General features: G+C 38.7%; 1 long non-coding RNA gene across 1 annotated transcript; it reads right to left on the bottom strand.

The window, feature by feature from the left end:
* Positions 1–5,289: 5,289 nt before the first annotated feature.
* Positions 5,290–13,323, bottom strand: LOC116274902. Its single transcript, XR_004183717.1, has 2 exons — positions 12,035–13,323; positions 5,290–8,324 (listed from the first exon to the last, which is right to left on the bottom strand). It is a non-coding gene; the product is annotated as an uncharacterized LOC116274902 (long non-coding RNA).
* Between the last annotated feature and the right edge of the window lie 11,974 nt (positions 13,324–25,297).

Here is a 25,297-nt window from a genome sequence, read left to right as displayed (position 1 = left end):
ACTTTTGGATTGGCATGGAATTGAAACTGGAAAAATCATTTTCCTTCACAAGTTTGAAGGCACTTTTTCATTGTCCTATCACTTCTACTGCTATGTCTTGAGAAATATGGTACTATTCTGATTCTTGATCCTGTTATGAAACTCTTTTCCCCATATCTCTGGAGATTGTGGGATTTCCTCTTCATCCCTGATGCTCTGAAACATCATGATGATATGAAATAATGTGGGTTTATTTTAGACCATTGTGCTAGGTAAACATGCCTTTCAGTTCTGAGGAATCCTCTTAAATTACTTTTTATACTTTCCTTGCCTTTCTCTGTTTCCTCTTTCTAGAGCTCTTAATATTTAGGTATCAAATCTTCTGGATTGGTCTTCCAATTTTCTTATTTTTTCTCTCCTACTTTCCATATATTTGTGTTTTTATAATTTTACCTTCTGCAATATTTACTAAATTCTGTCTTCAATATCTATCTCCTATTTTATCTAAACTCCCTTTATATTTGCTATTGCAATTTTAACTTCCAAAAGCTTTTTTTTTTGGTTGTGATTTTTTTTTTTAAACATAGCACTTTGTTCTTTTTTAATGAAGGTTACGACTTCTCTTGTTTCTGAACTTGATGGTGTACATCTCCCTGAAGTGCCTCCATTTCTTCCAAGTATGTTTGGTGTCAGTCATATCAAGAGGCTTTCCTTGCCCTTCTGATATTCTCTGGCTGTTTTGCTGAAACCAAAAGTTGTCCACCAGAAAGCTGATTACAAACTCTTTGCATGTGCACGTAGCTTGTTGGCTACAGTCTTCACTGTTATGCAATTTACCTGGGCCCATCCCTTGGGGGATGCCCAAGGTCGACGTGTTATTCTTTGAGGAGTTCCTAATGTCAAGGTCTGAGTTCCTTTCTCTCCCCCGAATAAGATTTCTGTTTTTCTGCCAGCACCATGTTGGTTTGACAGCCAGCTGTCTAGGAGCTTAGAGGGTCAGGGGCAGTTGCTGTACAAAATGGGAAAAGGATAAAAGAATAATTGCTTCATTAACACACTGTCATTGAAGCCTTAACCTCATCTTCAGCCTCGCTTTCCAGAGATACCTGGGTCTTGGGGGATTTTGTAATGTAAATTGAGTTTAGCTTTCCTCACTAACAGTTTAAAAATCTGCTTTCTCCAGTCCACTAAGTCCAAAATTTTGAGGCTGCTTTCTTCTTTCCTGTTCTCCCTTTTATTATACATGTGCCTTTAACTAGAAATTTGACTTAAGCTTTTTAAAGGATTGTCGGATCAATTCAACAAACATATACTGAGCACCTATCATGTTCCAGGTTCACAGATTAATCACATTAATGGATCTGTGGGCTTTTGGCTCTTATTAAATGCTGATCCGGATTGATAGATGTTTTTCAAGCTTCTATTTTTCTCTTGAAGCCAGTGGGCTACTTCATTCAGCTTTGATGTCTTTTGTTTAGTACAGTATCTCTAGGGTGCCATTAGTTCTTTTCCTTATCTTCTATCAACTAGAAACTTTTTTCCATCTTTTCCTTTTAGATTTAAGTACATAACATATTTCTGAGTCTGTGTCTTCTATGTAATAATGCCTCCTTTACCAACCTGCAATAAATAGAGAGAACTTTAACCTCCAACTAGTTAATAAAATTACTGCCAATTTGTGTTCAGGCTAAAAATGGATCATCCTCCCCACTCCAATTGGACAGTGCCACGATTCTTCCTGTGTCATAGACCTGATAATAGTGATTCAGATACATTATAATTAATCACTTTATCCATTAACATAATTATTACTTACTAGCACCCACTGTGTAGCAAGCACTGTACAAGGGGTTTTCATATGTGTCAGAATTGTTTTCTGGCGGCATAGTGTCTGGATTACAACCATGCCAGTTATTAGTTATGTGAGCCTGAATAAATTATTTCTTTGTCCTTTATTTCCTCGTCTGAAAAATAAGATAATGGCACCTACATCGAATGACAACTGTCTCTTCTATAATATGAATATAATAGCATGTCCTCCAAAAAACCATTTTGGAGATTATATGACCTAATATATGTCAAGTCCTTAGTATGGTACCTGGTGCAATGTAGGCATCATGTGTAATCTATCTTCATTACTATTATCTTATCATTGTTTTTATTATCATCCCATTTAACAGACAAGGACATGGAAATATTAAAAAGTTGATTTAATTTCTCCATGGCTGCACAGTTACGCAACAGCAGAGCTGGAATATACACTCAGGTAGTTCAATAATATCTTCTTCAAAGTCTCCATATAGAACATGTCCATTAAAAATGCAGTTTTTAAGTCACTGAATACATATTTATTACTTGCCAGTTATGTATGGATACATTGAATAAAACAGTTTAAATTGAACAAGACAGACTCAGTTGGCAGGAAGAGAGGAGAAAGTAAGGAGGGTGTCCATGTGTATTAGTCTATTCTCACACTGCTATAAAGGATTACCTGAGACTGGGTAATTTATAAAGAAAAGAAGTTTCATTGACTCACAGTTCCACAGGCTGTACAAGAGCATGGCTGGGGAGCCCTCAGGAAACTTACAACCATGGTGGAAGGGTAAAAAGGAAGCAAGCACATTTTCACATGGCAACAGGAGGGAGAGAGCAAAGGGGAAGTGTCACACACTTTTAAACCATCAGATCTTGTGAGAACTCACTATCATAAGAACAGCAAGGGGGAAATCTGCCCCCATGATCCAATCCTCTCCCACCAGATCCCTCCCACAACATTGCGAATTACAATTCAACATGAGATTTGGGTGGGTACACAGAGAAAAACTATATCATTCTGTCCTGGCCTCTCTCAAATCTCATGTCCTTCCCACATTTCCAAACACAATCATGGCTTCCCAACAGTCCCCAAAGTTTTAATTCATTCCAGCATTAACTCAAAATTCCAAGTCCAAAGTTTCATCTGAGACAAGGCAATTTCCTTCTGCCTGTCAGCCTGTAAAAACAAAAGCAAGTTAGTTACTTCCTGGGGGGACAGGCATTGGTTAAATGCTCCCATTTCAAAAGGAAGAAATTGGCCAACACAAAGGGGGTACAGGCCCCACACAAGTCTGAAATCCAGCAGGGCAGTCATTAAATCTTAAAGCTCCAAAATGATTTCCTTTGACTCCATGTCTCACATCCAGGCTACACTGATGCAAGGGGTGGGCTCCCAAGGCATCGGGTAGCTCTGCTCCTGTGGCTCTGCAGGGTACAGTCCCTGTGGCTGCTTTCACTGATGAGCATTGAGTGCCTGTGGCTTCTCCAGGTGCATGATGCAAGTTGCTGATGGATCTGATTCTGGGGTCTGGAGGATGGTGGTCCTCTTCTCACAGCTCCACTAAGCAGTGTCCCAGTGGGGACTCTATGTGGGGGCTCCAATCCCACATTTTCGCCTTGGCACTGCCCTAGGAGAGGGTCTCCATGAAGGCTCCATCCCTGCAGCAGACTTGTATTAGTCTGTGTGTCACACTGCTATAAAGAAATATCTGAGACTGGGTAATTTATAAGGGAAAGAGGTTGAATTGACTCACAGGTCCACATGGCTGGGAGGCCTCAAGAAACTTATAATCATGATAAGAAAGTGATGGAGAAGCAAGGACCTTCTTCACATGACAGCAGGAGAGAGAAGTGCAAGTGAGGAAGTGCCACACTTTTTAAACCATCAGATCTCATGAGAATCCCTCACTTTCATGAGAATAGCATGAGGGAAACTGCCTTCATAATGCAATCACCTCCCTCCCTCAACACGTGGGGATTACAATTCAAGATGAGATTTGTGGGGACACAGAGCCAAGTCATATCAAGACTTCTGCCTGGGCATCCAGGCATTTCCATACATCCCCTGAAATCTAGGCAGAGGCTCCCAAACCTCAACTCTTGTCTTCTGCACACCCACAGGCCCAAGCTCATGAAGTCACCAAGGCTTGGGCTTGCACCCTCTGAAGCAATGGCCCGAGCTGTACCTTGACTTCTTTTAGCCAAAGCTAGAGCTGAAGCATCTGGGATGCAGGGCACCACGTCTTAAGGCTGCACAGGACCTTCAACCTGGCCCATGAAACCATTTTTCCATCTTAAGCCTCCAGGCCTGTGATGGGAAGGGCTGCTGTGAGGGTCTCTGAAATGCCCTGGAAATATTTTCCCCATTGTCTTGGATATTAACATTCAGCTCTTCTTCACTTATGCAAATTTCTGCAGCCTTGAATTCCTCCCCGGAAAATGGATTTTTCTTTTCTACCTCATGGTCGGGCTGCAAATTTTCCAAACTTCCATCTGAGACCACCTCAGCCTGGACTTCACTGTCCATAACACTATCAGTATTTCAGTTACAATCACTCAACAACTCTCCTGGACATTCCAAACTTTCCCTCATCCTCCTGTCTTCTTCTGATGCCTCTAAACTGTTCTATCCTCTGCCCATTTTCCAGTTCCAAAGTTGTTTCCACATATTCAGGTATCTCTATAGCAAGACCCCTCTTCTCGGGTAAAAATTTTCTGCATTAGTCCATTCTCACACTGCTATAAAGAACTACCTGAGACTAGGCAATTTATAAAGAAAAGAGGTTTCATTGACTCACAGTTCCACTGTCTGTACAGGAGACGGCTAGGGAGGCCTCAAGAAGTCCTCCTGCCAATCATGGCAGAAGGATGAAAGGGGAGCAAGCACATCTTCACATGGTGGCAGGAGACAGAGACAGAATGAAGGGGGAAATGCCACATACTTTTAAACCATTAGATCTTGTGAGAACTCACTATCATAACAGAAAGGGAGAAATCTGTCCCCATGATCCAATCCCCTCCAACCAGTTCTCTCCCCCAACATTGGGAATTACAATTCAACATGATATTTTGGTGGGGATACAGTGCCAAACCATATCGCCATGCAATGGGGGCAGTCTGGCACATGGTGTCAGCCTGGGTAGCGTAAGGAGGGCATGCATTGAGGGGTAGAAGGGGAAGTAGCACTTGGTGCCCTTGGCAGAGTTTCAGACCCCAAGGGAGGTGAAGAGGGCACTTGTATTGGAGAGGCAGCAGTGGCAAAGGAAGATGGGTTACATATAGAGACATTAACCAAATAAGGAAGTACATGAAAGATAATGGGAGAGGGGTTTCTCATTGTCAGGGTAGGGAGTTACAAATATGGAAAGGATGAAAACTAGAATAGACTTTGTGGTGTTGGACTGGAATTGATGGTATTGGTATGAACTGTGTATCCGTTAAAGAAATGGACATCACAGTTTATAATCTTCCCACAAAGAAAACTCACAGCACAGATGGCTTCAAGGCAAATTCTCCCAAACATTTAATGAATAAATAATAACAATTTTACTCAAACATTTCCAAAAATAGAGCAGAAAATACAAAGATATTACAACAAAGGAAACTACAAACCAGTATCCCTTATGAACATAGATGTAAAAATTCTAAACAAAATTTTAGCATATCAAATACAACAATATATTAAACGGATTAAAGGATAGTATATCATAACCAAGTGGGGTTCATCCGAGAAATATAGGATTGGTTTAACATTAGAAAATCAATCAATGGAATTCATCACGGTAACACACTAAAAGAGAAAAACATGATTATCTCAATAGATGAAGAAAAGGCATTTGACAAAATCCTGCTAAGATTCTGTTCTACCTCATCAAGCACAACCTGTGTTGAGAAGGATCATTTGAGAGGGAGGAACATTGATAATTGTCTATTCTTCAAGATATTCAAAGCTGGGACTCCACAGCCATTATCGTTACATGTTGTTCAAGCATATATTCTAACTTTCACTTACCTCTTACCTAAATGCATTAGATTATCATTTAACTTGTTGTTTCCCAAACTCTGTTGCTTGAAACACCAGCGTTCCTTGAAATATAAGGCCCTTTTTGGAACCTCAAGTGCACATTAACATATTAAAATTCTAAGTCCAGGGAAGAAAACATATCCAAGATCTTTTTATTTCATGTGAATTTCAACCATTGCTGTCTTATCAGGGGAACTATTCTATATTTGCTGATAGAAGCATTTTATTTTGACCCATCCATCCATTCTTGCTTATATATTACATAATATGTACAGAAGCTTGTAAAATAATAGCATGGCTAGAGCAGGCTGGGAAAACTTGGTGGAAAGGTAAATGTCCTGGACTCTTGCCTGCTGCCAGTTTACAGTAATCTTCCTTAAACATCACTTTTCTTCCAATGCTTCTCTGCCTGTATAACTTCCTACGTACACCAACTCTGTACTCCACCATGGAAATTAGTAAGTTTTCTTAGATATTTTCCCAATTCTTTGGTTTTAATATCTTTTAAATTCATAAAAGACTCTCAAATGCTTAATTCAGATTAATAAAAACAATATGTTGACAATAAAATATTTTAAAACCACAGAAGAGATCAATGAAAAAGATAACTTTCAATTGTCCTGGAGAAGCCCTTTAAGGGGTTTCTCTATATATACCCAGAGAAAGCAACGTGGTGAAAATGAAATTTCTACTGGTGTTTGCTAATACAGTGTTTCTTTCTATAAGCATGGAAAACATATTAAAGAGAATTGTGTCCCGCGAGAGGTGAATCTATAAAGAAGCTGGGCATCAAATCATAAACCTACCACGGGAAAGTAAAATAAAAAGGGAAACCCAGCAGAGCATTTTCCTTTTGTTGTGTTCAGGGCATTAGTGAATTATTCTTTGTGCAAAGTGCTGCACATCTGGGAAGTGAATAGTTTAAATAAAGTAGTAATATATTTAAGAGCACCTTTTGAAAGTTACAATCCCCAAGGAAGATAAACCATAAGAATCCTTTCATTGCAAAAAAGAATTCAAACACATTTGTTATAACAAAGGAGCAAAATGGATCATGGTATGTGTAATATGCTGACTGTACAAAAAACAGCATTCTTGCTCAGTCTGATCCTGCATAAGTAATTTTTCAATGAAAGTGCCTTTTCCTCAACACTTGAAATAGTTCTCAGATGAGTTATAAAGCACTCATGTTAACTGCATTAGGCCAATGGTCATTTAGTGTAAACAGGAACAAGACTTTAGCTAAGCTAGAATAGTGTGACAAACATTATTTTGATTCTTCCTTCCTGTGAAGCTTTAGAACAAAGCTCATAAAAGCAGAAAGATACTGAAATCAATTTACCATGATCTGGCCTTAGCTGGCAAAATCAGGCCAAGCCCTCAAATACATAGGCTTTGAAGCACAAGTCCATTAGAAAATATACATTTGTATCTTAATATACTATCTATTTTGTCTTCCAGGTTCCAAAGGGAAACAAAAGGCCCAAATTGTAATTATTAATGGCTTCAGAAATACATTAATATTATCTATACTAAGAACATGTATAGAGGAATAGCATTGTAAGAAAAATTGTGGAGAAAACAGACTATTACATGGATTCATCAAAACTATTATTTTCTATCTTTCAGGAAAGAGGCTTTCAAAGCAGAAACAGTTTTAAGTTAAAGGAATCCATCTTTCCCCCCTTTTTAGAATAAAGGAAAAATTAAAGTTCTGGACATCTGAAAAGTCATATCCATTTGTACAAATAATTTTACTCCACAGTATATTTATCAAGGGAATGCATATTTGGTTGAGACTTAGCATCTTAATAGCATTGCCATGGTCACTGTGAAGTACATTTAAAAAATGAAAGATACAGTCCCTGCCCTCTAAGGACTTTTTATCCTGTTAATTTTAAAATTCTAGAAATAATACCAGATATGGTTTAAAATTAAAATGCATTTTATTTTCTTGGTGAAACATACTTGTAGACATTAATATTAAGCAAAGATACAATCCTGAATAATCTTTTTAGTTACATGGATGAAAATGGTCATCTTTATAATCCAGACAGCATTTACCACTAGAATAACCAAAAGAATAGCTGTTTTCCTCATTAGATTACTGGCTCACTAAATTTTCACTCAGAAAAAGACAGTCTCATTGACTTCTGTCATATTCCTTTTTACTAACTAGGACTATGTCCAACAGAAATGCAAGCCTATGTGCATTAAGGGATAGCATAACTATATTCACAGCAACATTATATGTAATGCAAACTGTAAGCAACCCAGATGTCCAACACAGTAGAATGCATAAATAAGTTGTCATTTATATAATGGAATACTACATAGCAATGAAAATGAACAGACTGTGTCTACATTCAACATCATAGATAACAAGTGAAAGAAACAAGACAAAAGAATATATAAAGTATGACCTCATTCCGTAAAGTTTCCAGACACACAACATTAAACTTCATGGTTGTATATGGTACATATGGATGCACATCCAAGTAGTAAACTGTAAAGAAAAGCAATAAATGATTACTTTAAAAGTAAGATTAGGCTGGGCACAGTGGCTCATGTCTGTAATACTAGCACTTTGGGAGGCTGAGGCAGGCGGATCACCTGAGGTCAGGAGTTCAAGACTAGCCTGGCCAACATGGCGAAAACCCATCTCTACTAAAAATACAAAAATTAGCCCGGTGTGGTGGTGCATGCCCGTAATCCCAGCTACTCGGGAGGCTGAGGCAGGTGAATCACTTGAGCCCAGGAGGCAGAGATTGCAGTGAACCGAGATTGCACCACTATACTCTAGCTTGGGTGACAGAGCGAGACTCTGTCTCAAAAAAAAAAGTAAGATTAGAACTTACTCAGGGAATAAGAATCGAGCTTGGAGAGAGGGTTGTGACTGGAAAGAGATCCACAAGACTTCTGACATGCTAGTCAAATTATTCTCTTCTCCTCCTTCTCCACCTACTTATTTTTACCATGGGTGGCAGTTACAAAGTGTATTAATTCTTACAACCATTTGTAAGCTGTACATGTCATATGTTATCACTTTCCTGTATGTTACACTTCATAGTAAAACATGTTTTTTAAAAAAAACCCAAGGGTTACTACACTAATACACACACACACACACACACACACACACACACACACACACATTCTAACTGGCTTCAAAGAGAAAAGAAAAAACCTTGATTTTATATTAGACTTCCCTTGTTCTCCTTCTCTTCTGCTGAGCACATTTTAAGTGGTCAAATGTACTTACCAACTAAAGAGATAAGAGTTTCAAAGTGCGTCAAAATGTACCATTCAGTGTCATGAGTGTTATTTGAGAGCTTCAAAGACTTATGTGGCTTTTTTTGGCTGATGGTGGAATTGCATGTATGCCTATTCTCTCTCATTGTCTGCTGACAACACTAACTGATATATGACTATGCAGAAGTAGTGCTTGAAAAAAAATGGGCATCTTCCTGTGCTTACAGCTGTGACACAGAAGCAGCTCAACTTTGATCTTACACCTATGGCCTGCCCCTAAGTTTCCTGCTTCCATCATTACTGTGATTCTAATCTTAGGAAAAGTCTGCCTCTTTGAAAAAACAAATATACAAACCTGAGCTAACCCAGCCATGTCAACCTATAATATTATTTATCTGACTTAAGCCTTAAACAACCAATTTTTCTCCATATTCCTGAATTAGTTGGGTACTAGGTTATTGTGTTACCAAATTAGCTCCCTTTCAACTGCCCTGAATGAAACCTGTAACAACTTCTAATTACTGGTGATGGGATATCCTTAGAGCCTCTTTCAGCAATTATCCCAATAAAAATCTTGGTTAACAGACTGACAATATCAAACTCTGACATATTACATCAGAAAGAAACTGAGTTGACCAATTTCCCATCTCTTTACTCCAGAATGGATTTTCTAAAGGAGCACAGAAAATCTATACAGCAATTTTATTTTCCCCTCTGCAATCATCGGTATTCTCTAGCTCCTGTGTAGGTCAAAATCAATTTAACATTTAAAAGTCCCTAAGGCCATGCACAGTGGCTCATGCCTGTAATCCCAGCACTTAGGGAGGCAAAGGTGGGAGGATAGCTCAAGCCCAGGAGTTCGAGACCTGCTTGGGCAATATAGAGATTCCATTCTCTGAAAAAAAGGGGGGGGGAAAAAAAAAAAGATAAAAATACCTGAATCTGGTCTATGTTCTCAGAAAGTTGAATTTTATTTTTCAAAATCGATACGACCTAGTAATGTTCTGGTGCAAACAATATTGAAGGCAATACAGCTCACTCTTTATCATCCAAAGGTTATCCATAGCATAGCTTACTTCAAGCAAATCTTGATCCAAAGCTTGGTAAAATAATTAACAATATTACTTAAGTCACATGTGGTCAACAGTCTGTCTACTTAATCTATCACCCAGAATCCAGGCCTTAAAGGCAAAATAATTATTTGTCTCTCTTTATTCTGGCAAAGATAAACATTGAATGAAAATGGGCATCTCTTTTTAGTCTGGTGCTTTATTTCAGCCTGAATTATACTTTTTCTCATTTTTTAAATAAGGTAAATAGGAATGACTTCTGCAAGGAGGAAGGATAAAAGAGATATAGAACAAAGATCTGGAACAATCTTATAAACTTACATTATTCTACTTAAATGATGTCTAAATTACAGCCTAATACTTGACTCCAAAATACTATGGCTCAAAGGATATTTCTCCAAAGTTAATTACATACTGACTGTAAGAACGTGATATGACAGAGCAAATATAGGCCATAACTGGTAACCCTATTCCCCAACATCACTGTTATAAATGGGGCATCTCTGAATTAGAGTTTCCCAAACTATCATGCCCACTCAAATACATATGCCAAGCCTCATTTCATACTGAAATTATGTCGGGATTAGTTACTATTTGGCTGATGCATACCATGTTTACTTTCACGTTTAATGAAATGAAAACTGACATATAGCATATAACATTTTCTGTGGGAGCAGAAACCAATGTGATCTAGGACAAAATGTAAACTTCTTACATTTTAAAAAAGCATTTTAACAAGAGGAATAAAAATACCACTTTACATTTGTGAGTAACTAGGATTCAAACTGAAAGTCCTCTGATTCCATGCCACAGCTGTCCTTAGTTTGCTTAATAATGATTTATCCAAAATCTTCATATGATAAAAGCAATTTTAGTAAGTAACTGTAACATCTCAGGCTTTTGTTTATCGTGGAGACAGACATGTATTCTCATTTTTTTCTACCCTCTGCCCCCAATAATAACTTATAGAATAAAATTTGAGTTAAAAAAGCCATGCATTTTCCAACCAAACATCTTCCCTGACAAATATTATTTGAAATTAGACTATAGCTATGTGCCTTCTTTTTCCACTCCTCAGTGGCAGTTAGTGGCAGAAAACAGATGATCAAAGCAAGAGCAGGATCTAGAATTTGCACATATTAGCATAGATTATTTTAATTGAATACAAGTCCAGAAATTACGTATAAACGGTTTCTAAATCAAATATGGTTTAAAATTAATGAAGTACTTATATTAGGTTGGTGCAATTACCAAAAACCACAATTACTTTTGCACCAACCTTATAGTAAGAAAGTTAATTCATTAGAGTTAAGATCACACCTATTCAGATAATCATAACCATCTAGCAGCTTCAATTGCAATATTTCTTTTATCTCTCCTAAGATACAGAGAGCAAAATCATTATTTTATTGGATTACTTTATTTTTTTAATTTTTAAAGACAATATGTGATTATTTGTTCAATGCTAGAGCTCTGAGTTGTGATAAATGCTATGTAAACAACGGTTGTTATATTTAAAATCATGCTTCCCTCAGTTTTTGGAGAGCCAGTGGTTGCTTAAATAAATAAGTAATGTGCTGTGTATACACAGAAAATAAAAATTTAAATACCTATCTTTGTGTCAAATTGTGTTTCTTTAAAGAAGGCAGATGGACAATTCTCACTCAACACACATAATACTTAGATATTTTAAAGTTGTTCTTGAACTCAAACAAGGATTCTAAAACGATCGTCCAAGCATGAAAAAAAAAATATCATCTTGGCACACCAGAGTTTCCTAAAACTACTGCATAAGAAACTAAAAATGGAAGACAAAAATCTTTGATTAAAACTTTTGTTATCAGGAAAAATTATAACAAATAATAATTACTTAACAAAATTTGCAGTAATCTACCTGTGGTCCTTGATATATTCATTGTTGCTTTTCAGTGATGGAATTCCCTCTCATTTAGTGGTCCTCTTAGGCTCAGATGTCCAGAGGTCTCTATGAATCAGGTGGAGGAAGATGATGGAGAAGCTGGATAGGAGAGAACATTGTGCCAAGGGCAGGGCTGGGTAGTGGAGAACATGCCACAGCTGTGCCCACTTAGAATCCTAAACACAGTTGTCTAGGTCAGTGGTTCCTAAGCTTGTCTACAAATAGGAATCACCCGAGGAGTTAAAGCTCTCCTGGCACCTATGTCCCACCTCGAGAAATAGTGATTTAATTGGTTTGGGATATGCCCTGGGCTTTGGCATTTGAGAGATCTCCAGGCAATTCTAATGTGCAGACAAGTTTGGTCACAACTGGTTTATATTATTTTATATTTTTGAAAAATTAGGTTCATGTCCATTTTAGTATGCTTCTTATATCAGTCTCAGGGTATCTGGGGAAATCTAGAGGACTACTCTAGAGGACTAGAATATTCCCATAACTGTAAATCCATGGAGGTAAACCAAGATTCAAAAGCAAAACTGCAATATAATTGATTTATCAATCATTGTCAAAAGGAGAATAAAAGTAGGAAATATAAAGGCATTAAAATAAGCTAAGATTTATAAAATGTTTCTTTCAGACAAGAATTATTAGTGTATGGATTTTTTTCTAAACTCAAGCCCTAGAAACATTCTTCTGTTTGCCACTCTAAAACCAGATGGAATAATCAGAGAACACTGTCTATAATAATCTGGGTTTAAGTAATGATCTGGATTTGTACGACCTAGTTCAACGTTCCACCTTATCAGATGGACCAGGGGCAACTGCTGGAATGAGGAAGAAGGAATTGGTATTACACATGAATAAACCTGTGGAGAAGCTAAGTTCATTAATGTTCTGTTGGCAGGAATCAAAATGACTTAGAAGCAGCAAGGCTGAATTACAGGTTTGATTTACTTAAGAGATACAAGTTATGTGGACTTCAGCATTTTTTTATACCAGCCTTTAGGCAGCCTTGATATTGAGACCTCATAATCCTTCCTTTCACAGTAAGATCCAGTTGTATTTCCCTGTGGCTTCTCCATTCTTGTGGGGGTATATGAGCTGTGAGTACAGAAGACATAGAATAGTTTTAAAAGGTCAAAAGTATCAGTTTATCAAAAGCAAACATTGGGAATACTAAATATCTCTGCTCCTTTTTTTGTTTTGTTTTTTGAGACAGTCTTGCTCTGTCACCCAGGCTGGGTGGCGCCATCTCAGCTCACTGCAAGCTCCTCCTCCTGGGTTCACGCCATTCTCCTGCCTCAGCCTCCAGAGTAGCTGGGACTACAGGCACCCGCCACCACACCCGGCTAATTTTTTTTGTATTTTTAGTAGAGATGGGGTTTCACTGTGTTAGCCAGGATGGTCTCGATCTCCTGACGTCATGATCTGCCCACCTTGGACTCCCAAAGTGCTGGGATTACAGGCTTGAGCCACGGTGCCCGGCCTCCTTTTTTTGGGGGGGGAAAAAAAAAAAGTAAGCCTCACTCATAACAGGTGAGTAGATTGAAACTGGAAAAAACATATATTTCAGTGTCAGGTTCACAATGGGAATATGTAGCTTCATTCTGATTCATGGAGCTAACATATCTTAAGTAGACAGAAGTGCTGAGCTGAATGTATTGCTCCTTTGACATGGAAACAATGACTAGATCATAATGGGGATATGTAGATGTTGCTTTCCCAGCCCTTCCCACCTCATGACACAATATAATCTGCTGTCAGTTCAAAATTCTACCAATAGCTGGGCAAACCAAGGCATTACCTGCTTATGTGGGGTAATGGTGCCTAAGAGAAGAGTATGGTGGGAGTGAACTGTAGCCAGCGGACAAAAATAGTAAAAAGCAGCATGCATGGTTCAGTTTTAAAGGCTTCTTTGGTTTAATGCAATGGAATGTGTTCCAAATGTCAAGAAAGCTAATTCTCAAGATCTTCCCAGTCTCACTGAAAGCTGACTGCAAATCACCAAAGCACCAAAATAGAAGGTAGTTGTCGATTATTTCCAAATACACCAAATCATCCACAAGAACATGCTCTTCTGACAAGTGACATGGCAACTGGGTTTTCATTTCAAGGGCCAACTGCAACCAGTTGTTTATTCTGAGGCTTTAAACATAACAGGTCCCAAACTGAACTGTTTCAGTTTCAGATGGAGGGTTCATTTCCCTCCGTCTTCTGCTTTTGTTTCCCCCATACTTGCTGCCAAAGTTAGTCTCCCACCTACGCAATCAGCAAACCAGAACTGGGAGTCATCCCGGGCTCCTCTGTTTCAGTGCCTCCCTCCACGTCCTAGCCATCGTAGATCCTCACTAGCAAATTCATTTACCCCTACTCTCCATTCCTTTGGCCACCACTATAGGTCGCCACCACTACAGGTCGTGTCCTCATCTTTCACCCCTCTGGAGTTTTTTCCTGACCCATTACTCAAACATGAGCATACCATCTCCCTGCTTATTCTCTGACAGCTGTGCACCTGTACTCTTGCTTTTCCTCTGCCTGGAATGTTTATTTCCCCAAGTTCTTGCTAACTAGCTTTTGATACCCTTAAGCTTAAGAAATGGCCTAATATTTTCTGTCAAACCTTTTCTGATTTATCAGGCTGAGTTGGGTGTTTCCTCTTCTGTGCTGCTTATAACACCTTGTAATTTCTTTCTTATATGTTGGTCTTCTCGCCTTATTTATGACAGGGAGCTCCACATCCTGCTCAATATACCCAGGACTCGGAAAGTGCTGAGTCCACTTGTGTTAAATCAGTGATTCCTCATTTGCCTACTGGAATTACCTGGGAAACTTCAAAAAATACCGAGGCCTGGACCCCACTGCAGACCAATTCAAGTGGAATTGCTCGGGGTGAAGCCCAGATACTTGTAGTTTTAAAAAACTGGCCAGGTGATTCTAATGTATAGACAGGGTTGAAAACCACTGTGCAAAACTATTGATCTCAAATGCGAGCTGAAGTTGTTCTCAAGAAAACAGGAAGTTTGATGGGCTTTTGCTTTTTGTTTTTTAAAGGACATTGTGTTAGTTATCTATGGCTGGGTAACAAATTATCCCAAAATTTAGTGCTTCAAACAGCCAGCCCTTCTCTCAGAGTGTCTCTGGGTCAGGAATCTGGGCACAGCTTAGTGGGTCCTCTGGCTCAGGGTTTCTTGAAGACTGCATTCATGGGGTGTCAGCCCAGGCTGGGTGCGGGGAGGAGGAGAGCTTGCATGTGACCTCACTCAAGTGGCTATTGGCAAACATGGCTCCTCACTAGCTGTTGGCCAGAAGCTTTCTTTGGCTCTCCTGCCTTTCATCAGGGCAGCTCATAGCGTGGCAACTGGCTTCCGTTAAAGTAAGCATGTGAGAGAACGAGGGGGTGAGCAAGGTGGAAGTCAGTTTGTCTATAACCTGGAAGTGACATCCATTGCTTTTTGCCAGATTCTGTCTATCAAAAGCTCTAACCCAAACTTGATAGGAGGGGATAATACAAGGGCACAAACACAAGGAAGACAATATTTTTGGGAGTCATCTTAGGCACTGCCTACCACAGACATTTAATGATGATACTCTGCCTAAAAACTAATCTACCTTAAAGGAATCCCAACTGGACCGTCTTAAAATTAGGAGCATGTACATCAATGGTTTCCTTGAAGAACAAATGTCATATGCTTTGGTAGAGATGAACTAAAAGTAAACTGACAGGTGTGCTTTCTAATAATAAATTTATATTTTTGTTTAATTAACTATAGCTGCATTAATTTAAGGCCATTTAGACAAGATAATATCAAGGCAGGCCAGCTTGCATAATTCCAGCCTTTACATGGCTTTATGAATTAGGTCAATGTGCTTTCCAAAGACTGAAAGTGTTCCTTCTTCTTTTCCCTAACATTTTCCTAGTTATACAAGTTCACAGAAAATAGGCCACTCTAAGGACTCAACACAAAATGTGGTTTTAGTAAAGAGCAGATACAGTAAATCTAAAGGCAAAATATCAAGCAAAATAGGCAAGTTGATGTACTGATACTAAGCTGATGAGAGTAATAAATTTTAAGTTTGCTGCTCATTTTAGAGGGGCAAGATAATGTATTGAACAACACTGAATACTGATGTTACTAACTATAAGCCTTCCTCAAAGTCCTATCAATACTAAAAGATTCATTTATCTGTGGAGTGCTCAGCATTTAATGCTAAGAATACAAGTTAGAAGTGCTTAACAATATCCAGCAAAGTGATACAAACTACTAAAAGTGAAAAGAAACCCTTATGAGGGCACAAATGACTTGCAATCTTAAAACCTGATGTTGACAGGGCATTTACACAAAATCCTAAACTGAATTTATATTCCAACTAAAAAATGCCATCTCCTAAAATCAATTTGGTTTTGGTGCAGAGAGAAAGCACTGGCCTTCCAGATTCAAAGTACTGCTTTTGATAGCACCTTTTCCCTTGAATCATTTTCTAAATATTTGTTCAAAAATATCTGCAGCTTGTAAAACCTGATGGGATTTTTAAAAGGATATGATCATATTGCACACTTATAATAGATGTAACTGAGAATTGTGCTTTAAGTACTTTTTGCATGCACAGAAATTACTTATGAACAATCTGTTGTAGTTTGCTTTTAAAAAGATTAAACAGCACCATTGGGGGAAATCTGCCCTTTCTTTCAGCTGAGGTGGCAATTCTCAGTGACATGATTATAATCACTAAGACCTGGAAGATAAAGCCATGATCGGCTACTATTAGCCAACATAAACAATTCCGTGTCAACCACTGTTAGTTACAGTAGATGTGAGGATTAAAGCCAGTAACCTAAAGATTGCCGAATCCCTACAGCCCTTTAACAAGCCTCTGAACCATCCAGATAGGGTTATTTGGGGCTTAAGTGTGAATATGTTAACCTTATTTAAAAGATGGCATTTCAGCTGCCAAACTGAAAGACAAATGAAACAGACAGGTCACTCCAAAACCTGGTAAGCTTTCTTTTCACAGTAGTATGAATGAGCAATTCTAAAATTACTTTCTGTGTATTCTAGTCATGAGCACATAAATAAATATTTTGAGGATAATGGCAGCCAGGTTTCTTTCTGTTAAAGGAATTATAAATATGGAAAAGGGGGAAACTAGAAAGCAGCATTGGACTAGAGTTGAAGATATCAGTACAAATTCGTGGTTTTTAGTAGCTAGAAATAAATAGAAGTATTTTTGTATGTATCCGTCTGCTGAGGGACTACAAGCAATGACATACCAGTAGCAATGAGCAAACCTGGCACTCAGTAGATATTGGTTCCTGAATACCATTCCATGTGGAAAGGAAGCAGAGCTCCTTGGAGAAATAGCTAATTACAGGGCTAGAGTGGGAACAGTACAAGATGAGCCTGGAAACATCTTGTACCCAAAAGCAAGAAAGTCCCCAAAGAATGATGAGGACACAAGTAAAGGACATAGACATACTGGGGCTCCCATTGGTCAAAACTGGGACAGTTAGAACATAAAAAGAAGTAACAACAGTATTTGATTTGTTGACTAAGAATCCATGAGTCCATTCTGTTATAAACAAATGAAAAAATGAATGGGGGAGAAAGGAAAACGCTTTCTTTCAGTAGAATGTCAACTAATAAATATTGAGTTAGAAAAATTAGTCACTCAAGTATAGGGAGGAGGAACAGGTTTAAGTGTCCCATGGTAAAGCATTCAGTCTCTATAGTAGCCAGTGACATGACAGTGCTGTTTCTCAATGGGGATACAGTTCTCTGCTGCAGATGGTATCACCTTGCTCCCGAATCTCAGGAGCCTATGTTATGTGTCTTCCACTGGACTTGCCATAAATTCCACACTGCATCTTTTCCCACCATTGACACACTAGGGTCTGCTGGGTCATATGATCCAAGTGTCAGGGCTGCTTATACCTGAAGCCTGGAACTGTTGCAGAGCCCTTTCCTGCTCTGGGCCCTGTTCAGAGCTGGTGGCCTTCCATGTCACTTGGTGTATGATGAGCTGGCTCATTACTTTTAGATGTGGAATGTGTTGCCTCCAGAACCCAAAGGGGCCTACCAAGTGCTATACTTCCTTATTGGTGTAGAGGCTGTAAGATGCAGCAATTTGTCTTTCACTTCGGAGAGGATATCTCGACACTGCTTTGAGCACTGGACCTCTAAAAACTTTACTAATGTGACTGGTCTCTGAATCTTCAGTGTCTATCTCCCATCCTCTGGCATTCATGTATCTTACCAAGGCCTTCACCATACTAGCTATCTCTTCCTCATCCTGTCCTATAAGTAGGATGTTGTCAATAAACCAGATCAGTGTGGTGTTCTGAGGGATTAGATGGTCCAGAGTTCTTCATATTATGACTGAGGGTCAGAGTTAACATAGGCTGAAGCAAAACTCAGCCTGAATATTTTTGTCTGTTCTACATGAAGGTGAACTATTTCTGATCCTGTTTTCCAACTGGAATGGTATAAAATGCATTTAGCAAATCAAAGATTGCATACCATGTATCTGTATTGATCTGCTCTAGCAATGAGTCCAGCACAGCAGCTGAGAGCAGGATTATTCTTTGGTTAAGTTAGCAGTAGTCTATAGTTACTGTCTAGGATGTATTCAGTTTCAAGGACCAGCCTGCAAATTAAAAGATATGACTGGGACCACCACTCCTCCATCTTTCAGGTTTTAAATAGTGGGACTAATTTCTGTCATTCCCCCAGGAAACAATATTGTATCTGATTTACTATCTTGGCAGGAGTGGGAGGCAGTTTCAGTGTTTTACTTAGCTCTCCTCACTAAGACAGCTTAGTCCACAGACCGAAGCACCCTTAAAATCTAATCCCAAGAGTGCTCCCCTGGTTCTTGTGAATACGTCAGCATGTCCCAGCTGGGTTATGTTGGGATTTAATCTTAGTTACTGGCTTGGCAGCCAGGAAAGGAAGTAGGGGAAGTTGGAGAAGGTGGGAGAAAGGGCTACTGCCTTGTGGCAGCCAGCTTCCGTATCTTCTAGCACAGCAGACATACTAGACCAGAGGGTCCAGAGGGAGCTGCAGGGGCATCCATCCAGACCCCATTCCATGTTCAGGATCCCAGGTTTCTCTACATTAATAGACCTGCCTGGTCTAAATATTCAGTGCTCTGTCTCTGGAGCTCTGTGACTCTTAACAATTAGCTATTGAACCTGTGGTTCAGCTGAATCTGTCCTACAGGTAATAAAGGCCTCTTTGTAAGTTACCACAGAGCCTCTCATATTTAGCTATTAACTGCTTGTGAACAGTCCCATTTCTTATTTTCCATTTGCAGTGTTTAAATATGTTAGCAATAACCAGCCAACTCTGCTGTCTTTGCAAGCATTTTCAAATGCCTGTATCACACTTAGCACCATTATTTCCCTCTATTGGGACAGGGTTCCAAGTCAACACTGGTGCAATTAAGCAATTAAGCCGCAAAGTTATGCCAGGGATTATGAATGTTCCATCTACCAACAAGGGTGACATCTTCTCGGTCAGGTAATGGATGGGACTGTTACCAGAAGCAGATGCCAAGTTGGGACTAAATGTGCAGTACTTTTTATTAGGGAAAACATCTGTGAGAGAAGATGGTGAAGCAGCTGGGAAAGAACTGGTGGACTATCACACTAGGATGCAAGTCTGACCCCAAATGTAAGAGAGAGTAAAGGAAGGTTGGGTGGAAGTGTATCAGGCTGCCATGTAGCCTAAGGAAGGCTTGGCAAAGCAATGGGGATGTCCTTGAGCCTAAATTAGCTATCAGAAGAGTCTTGTGTCTCCTAGAATCTCTATGATGCTCAGTTGCTGAACTGTGAGAAAAGCAAGGTCTTAGCACAAACATAGTGATGGATTTCACAGCACAGCAAGCAGCTGGGGCCCTTGGCGAATTTAGCTCCCTGTAGTTGGGGGTCTGTGAGGTACATTCTCATAGCAGCAGCATCCTAGTAAGAGGCAGAGCTGGGATTCAAACCAGGTAGTTTGGTTTGAGTCTATACTCTCAACTACTGAACCAGAAGACGTGTCTTGGAATTACAGAGGTCTGACATAAATCTATCATGCAGAAGATTTGTAAGGAGCCTGGGCCTGACCAGTAGGATCTCTAGGATCCTCTAAGGAGTTTGTATCTCATTCTACAGACAATAATGTGGGGGATACAGGGTGGGGGCACATCACAGATAATGTATAGGACTATATTCCATATGCATTATATACATGCATGAATAATTTACAGGCCCATGTGTAGCTTTGAGTTCTCTGTGGTATAAAAGGATTAGCAGGTTTGAAGACAGATGCAACAAAAAGTGATTCCTGTACTGCATATATGATAAGATGTGCAATGCTACATATATGGTAAAGTGGTCCAAAAAGTGCTGACAAAGCATTCATAACTTCTAGGGTATAAAAGTTTGAAAAAAAGGACCAAGACAAATTCATTTTCTATAACTCTTTACAAAATCATACTGTGGTACAAGGCAATCAAAAATTCACTGAATTTTTACTATTTAAAAATTTTTACTAATTATTTATTTATGTTTTTGAGATGGGAGGTCTCGCCATATTTCCCAGACTGGTTTCGAACTCTTGGGTTCAAGGGATCCTCCTGCCTTGGCCTCCCAAATTGCTGAGACTACAGGTGAGAGTCACCATGTCTGGCCACTATTTACTACCAGTATTAAAATTTCTACCATTTTTACACAGAGGCATTATTTCTACTTAGGCTGTCAAATCTGCATTTACAGGCTAAATGAGGAACTTAACTACTATTTATAATATTAATTACATGACAATCTGTGTAAGCTACCAAAAATCACCTTACAAATCAGTTCTACAGAATACAACCTTTTTATTATCAAAAGGAAGTTACATGGTTATTAATTAGTATCACAATAAACAGGTATTAACACTATTTTATGGATATAGGAATCTAGGCACAAAAATAAAGTTTCCTTGACCCACATAATGAGATAAAATATGAACCCAGAACTAGAGATTACATCAGATTCCTATACACCTATATTCATTAACAGTAGAACTCTACAATTGTGGCATAGTCCTACAACAGAATATTAAAACACAGAGATAAAAAAATCAAAAAAAAATTGGTCCAACTTTCTGTCTGAAGGCAGGAATTATTATTATCTGCTTATTACAGAGAGTGGAAAATTAGTTGATCAAGGGCAAATCTAAAAATTTAGGAAAACTTCAAAGCCTCCAGAAACTCCTCAAACTTGCCAGTATTACTTATCCTACTTCAAGAAGACATATATGAAACAGAATGGAGTTCCTGATTTCAGACTGTTCCACTTCCTTACTTTAAGCCAGGAAGCCTAAAAACATAAACTGAACTCAGCAGATGCAATTAGAAATTTGGGACCAGGATGTCTTTAAGTGAGGGACCAGGATGTGTAAGTGATGGTTTAGGAAACTATATTTATAGCCTGGTACCATTAAATTTTTGTTCACTTTTTCAAGTAGATTCCAAATATACACATTATACTCAGAGCTTTTTAAAGACACAAACTAGCTTTCAGAATTAGACTTTGGCATGCAATTCTAAATGATTTCTTATGTTCCATAGTTCTGAATGAGAACTAATGGTTCTGAATAGTTATGAGATTTAAAAATAAACATAAAAATTTGGATCGGTGGGAGAATTTTACTTGTAACTACTTGTTACATATCAGGGGTCTCTATGTAAACTTCTGAGATTCAAACACTTTACCTACAGGCAATCTGTACCCCACCATATTTCACAAGGGATTGCAATGTCTTCCTATGTGAATATACACAATAATGATAAAGGATATCTGTTCTAGGAAAAGCATATTTAAAAAGAAATGCAAGTATACAGTATACAGCATGAATGTTAAACATGAATTTCAAATTTGGCTTGAGCTTCCTGACAAAATTTTCACTATCAAAAACTGGCTTCCGAAACTATTCTAAGAATCACATACTAATATATCTTACATGGGACTTTATATAAACGATACTGAGGCTGGGTGTGGTGGCACACACCTGTAATCCAAGCACTTTGGGAGGCTGAGGCAGGAAGATCATTTGAGGCCAGGAGTTTGAGACCAGCCCTGGCAACACAGCAAGACCCCATCTCTAATAAAATTAAAAAATTAAAAAATTAAAGGGCACAATATGACACAGAGGACAATATCCTTGACAACATCATATTGCAAATCCAGTTAAAAATTTTTGCATGGTTACTTTAAGCAGTTAGCTTAAGTGAAGGTGGAAGGTCCAAATTAAAATGCTACTTGGTGAAGGCAATTGTGCTAGGGGCTGCTTTTGCAATACAAAGTTTTTACACTGAAGGCTTCTTAAATGTGAATTAGTCTTCCCAATGGGATAGCAATTCTAATTTAATGGCTAGGAAAACCCAGTACAGACATAAAAAGTTACTTGACATAGCTAAAAATCATTTAGGGACAGGCCTAACATTTGATCCTTTAGATTCAGCCAGAAAGTTCAGGGTCTCTTATAATTTTAGCAGGACTACAACCCAAGGCTTCAGATTTACTGGACATTTTGCTCCTCCAAAAGGATGGCCACTAACTACAGGGAATTAGTTTGCAGCATGTGCATGTATGGTGGCATTCTGGAGATTAAGCATTGTAAATATGAAGTCTTGGAGTTAAAAAAGCACACACCCAATTTTCAGTATTATGTCAACAAATATAAACTACCCAAAACAGCAATATATAATCACCTATATTGACTATGCTCAAAAAACACACTGAATTGGTTTTAAAATGGCAATGGCCATGGGAAGCAAGGAATTATCAACAAGAGAAGCACCTGCTATCTAATCTTTCTCCCATAATCTGCGTTTGGAATCACAGGCTAGAAAGTATCTAGTGAGGGCATCTAGTCTGCATACACACTCTTATCCCATTTTCAAAGATCTCTATTTAGATCTCTAGTCTAGCTTGCTCTTATCTTAAATCGTAGCACCTACAGCTTAGGACTAATTCCTTTTATCAATGAAAATGATGAATCACTACTTTCCTGTAAATACTTTTACAAAGTTGGAAATCATTAAGTAACTAGTCTTCTCTCATTAACAAGATAACTACAATTATTTGAACCTTTCCCCAAACATTAATCTTTAGACCTCTTCCTACTAGGATATCTCATCACTTTCCAAACATACTTCAACAGTTTGGTACTTTATTATGAGCTTCACAAATATCCAGAATTTAAATTATTTCATAATTCCTCCAAATATTCTCAGTTTTATTTGTAAGCAACAATGCTATATCATGAAATCAATTATTTAAAACAATGTTCTAGGTATTGGGGTAACTGACCTCATATAGCTTACATTCTAGTGGGAAAAACAGACAGTGAACCAGTACACAAGATATCAGATTGAGGTAAAGAGGGGTGAAGAAGCCTTTTATAATAGGTACCACTTCATTTGAAACCTCTAGGAAGGCAGTAGCCCTGCAAAGATATGAAAAGAATCTTTTAAGCAATTTTTGGCTAATGAAGGTTTAACGAGTTATTCTGCTATATATTTATATGCATTCCTTCCAAATTATATAACCTTGTACTGCTCCCTATTGAATCTTATTGTTCTTATTTTGAAGGCTAATTCTATCTTTTACAAGCTTTTCATTATCTCCTTTAATTGGAATATTCCAAAAGTTTAAGATGCATGTCTTCTAATTTAAACAAGCATTTCTTAATAATATTAACTAACATTTAGTTTAGGAGGTGTTTCTGCCAAGTAACACTTAATAGTAGTAGGAAAAATAACAACGGAAAGAACTTATGGGATTGGCCTAAATGAGTTTTCCAGAAAATAATTTGGTCACACTTTGCAGGGAAAACAGGCTGAAACAGGCAGAGTATGACCCATTCAGAAGATGAGGCTAATGGGACCATGAACCACTGATGGGTTGGTCTAATAGCAGTGAAAGAGCCCAACAGATAATTGAGAGGTTTATAATGTCATGGATGTGGGATGAAGAAGCCAATCAACTGGCAAGGTTGGAAAAAACCTTCCCCAGCACATTAGCTCTCTGAGACATGCTGCCACCACCTGGGCAATAGGCAATTCTGAAGTTTGGGGGGATTTTAGTTACTATCCTTTAACAATTATAGAATCAGAAAACATACTTTCATTTTATAAAATCAGCATTTTTTTGTCAAGAAAAATGAAAGACAAACAATGCTGATTTCATAAAATGAAAGTATGTTTTATGATTCTACAATTGTTTTGTGTTTTGATTGGAAAACAGCAGTGATTTGGCCAGATAACTTAAAAATCCTGCTTTATTTTTAAAGTCTCTGGTTCCCTATCTGTAAAATTAGTATAAAAATACAATCCTGTGGGGTTTAGTTTCAGGATTAGTGATAATAAGTGTGAAGCACCTAACCCAGCACCTGGTACATACTAAGTACTCAATAAGTAGCTTTTTTTTGAGACAGAGTTTTGCTCTTGTTGCCCAGGCTGCCAGGCTGGAGTACAGTGGCGCGACCTCAACTCACTGCAACCTCTGCCTCCCAGGTTCAAGCGATTCTACTGCCTCAGCCTCCCGGGTAGCTGGGATTACAGGCACGTGCCACCACACCCAGCTAATTTTGTATTTTTAGTAGAGACAGGGTTTCTCCATGTTGGTCAGGCTGGTCTCAAACTCCCAACCTCAGGTGATCTGCCCACCTCGGTCTCCCAAAGTGCTGGAATAAGTAGCTTTTTTTTTTTTTTTTTTTTTTTAATGGAGTTTCGCTCTTGTTACCTAGGTGGGAGTGCAATGGCACGTTCTCTGTTTGCTGCAACCTCCGCCTCCCAGGTTCAAGCAATTCTCCTGCCTCAGCCTGCCAAGTAGCTGGGATTACCGGCATGCGCCACCACGCCTGGCTAATTTTGTATTTTTAGTGGAGACGGGTTTCACCATGTTCATCAGGCTGGTCTCAAACTCCCGACCTCAGGTGATCCACCCGCCTCTGCTTCACAAAGGGCTGGGATTACAGGTATAAGCCATTGCACCTGGCCACAATAAGCAGCTTTAAAAAATAGTATTCTTCTTCAGTATAAACTTTCAAATATCAATAAAATCTGATTATGCTAAAAAAAAAAAAAAAATCACTGGCTGGGCACAGTGGCTCATGCCTGTAATCCCAGCACTTTGGGAGGCTAGGCAGGCGAATCACGTGACGTCAGGAGTTCAAGACCAGCCTGCCCGACTGATAAAGACCCGTCTCT

This window comes from Papio anubis, chromosome 5, assembly GCF_008728515.1.
Source record: "Papio anubis isolate 15944 chromosome 5, Panubis1.0, whole genome shotgun sequence".
Taxonomy (NCBI): domain Eukaryota; kingdom Metazoa; phylum Chordata; class Mammalia; order Primates; family Cercopithecidae; genus Papio; species Papio anubis.
Note: the sequence above shows the minus strand (reverse complement) of the source record. Positions and strands in the feature narration are given on the sequence as shown.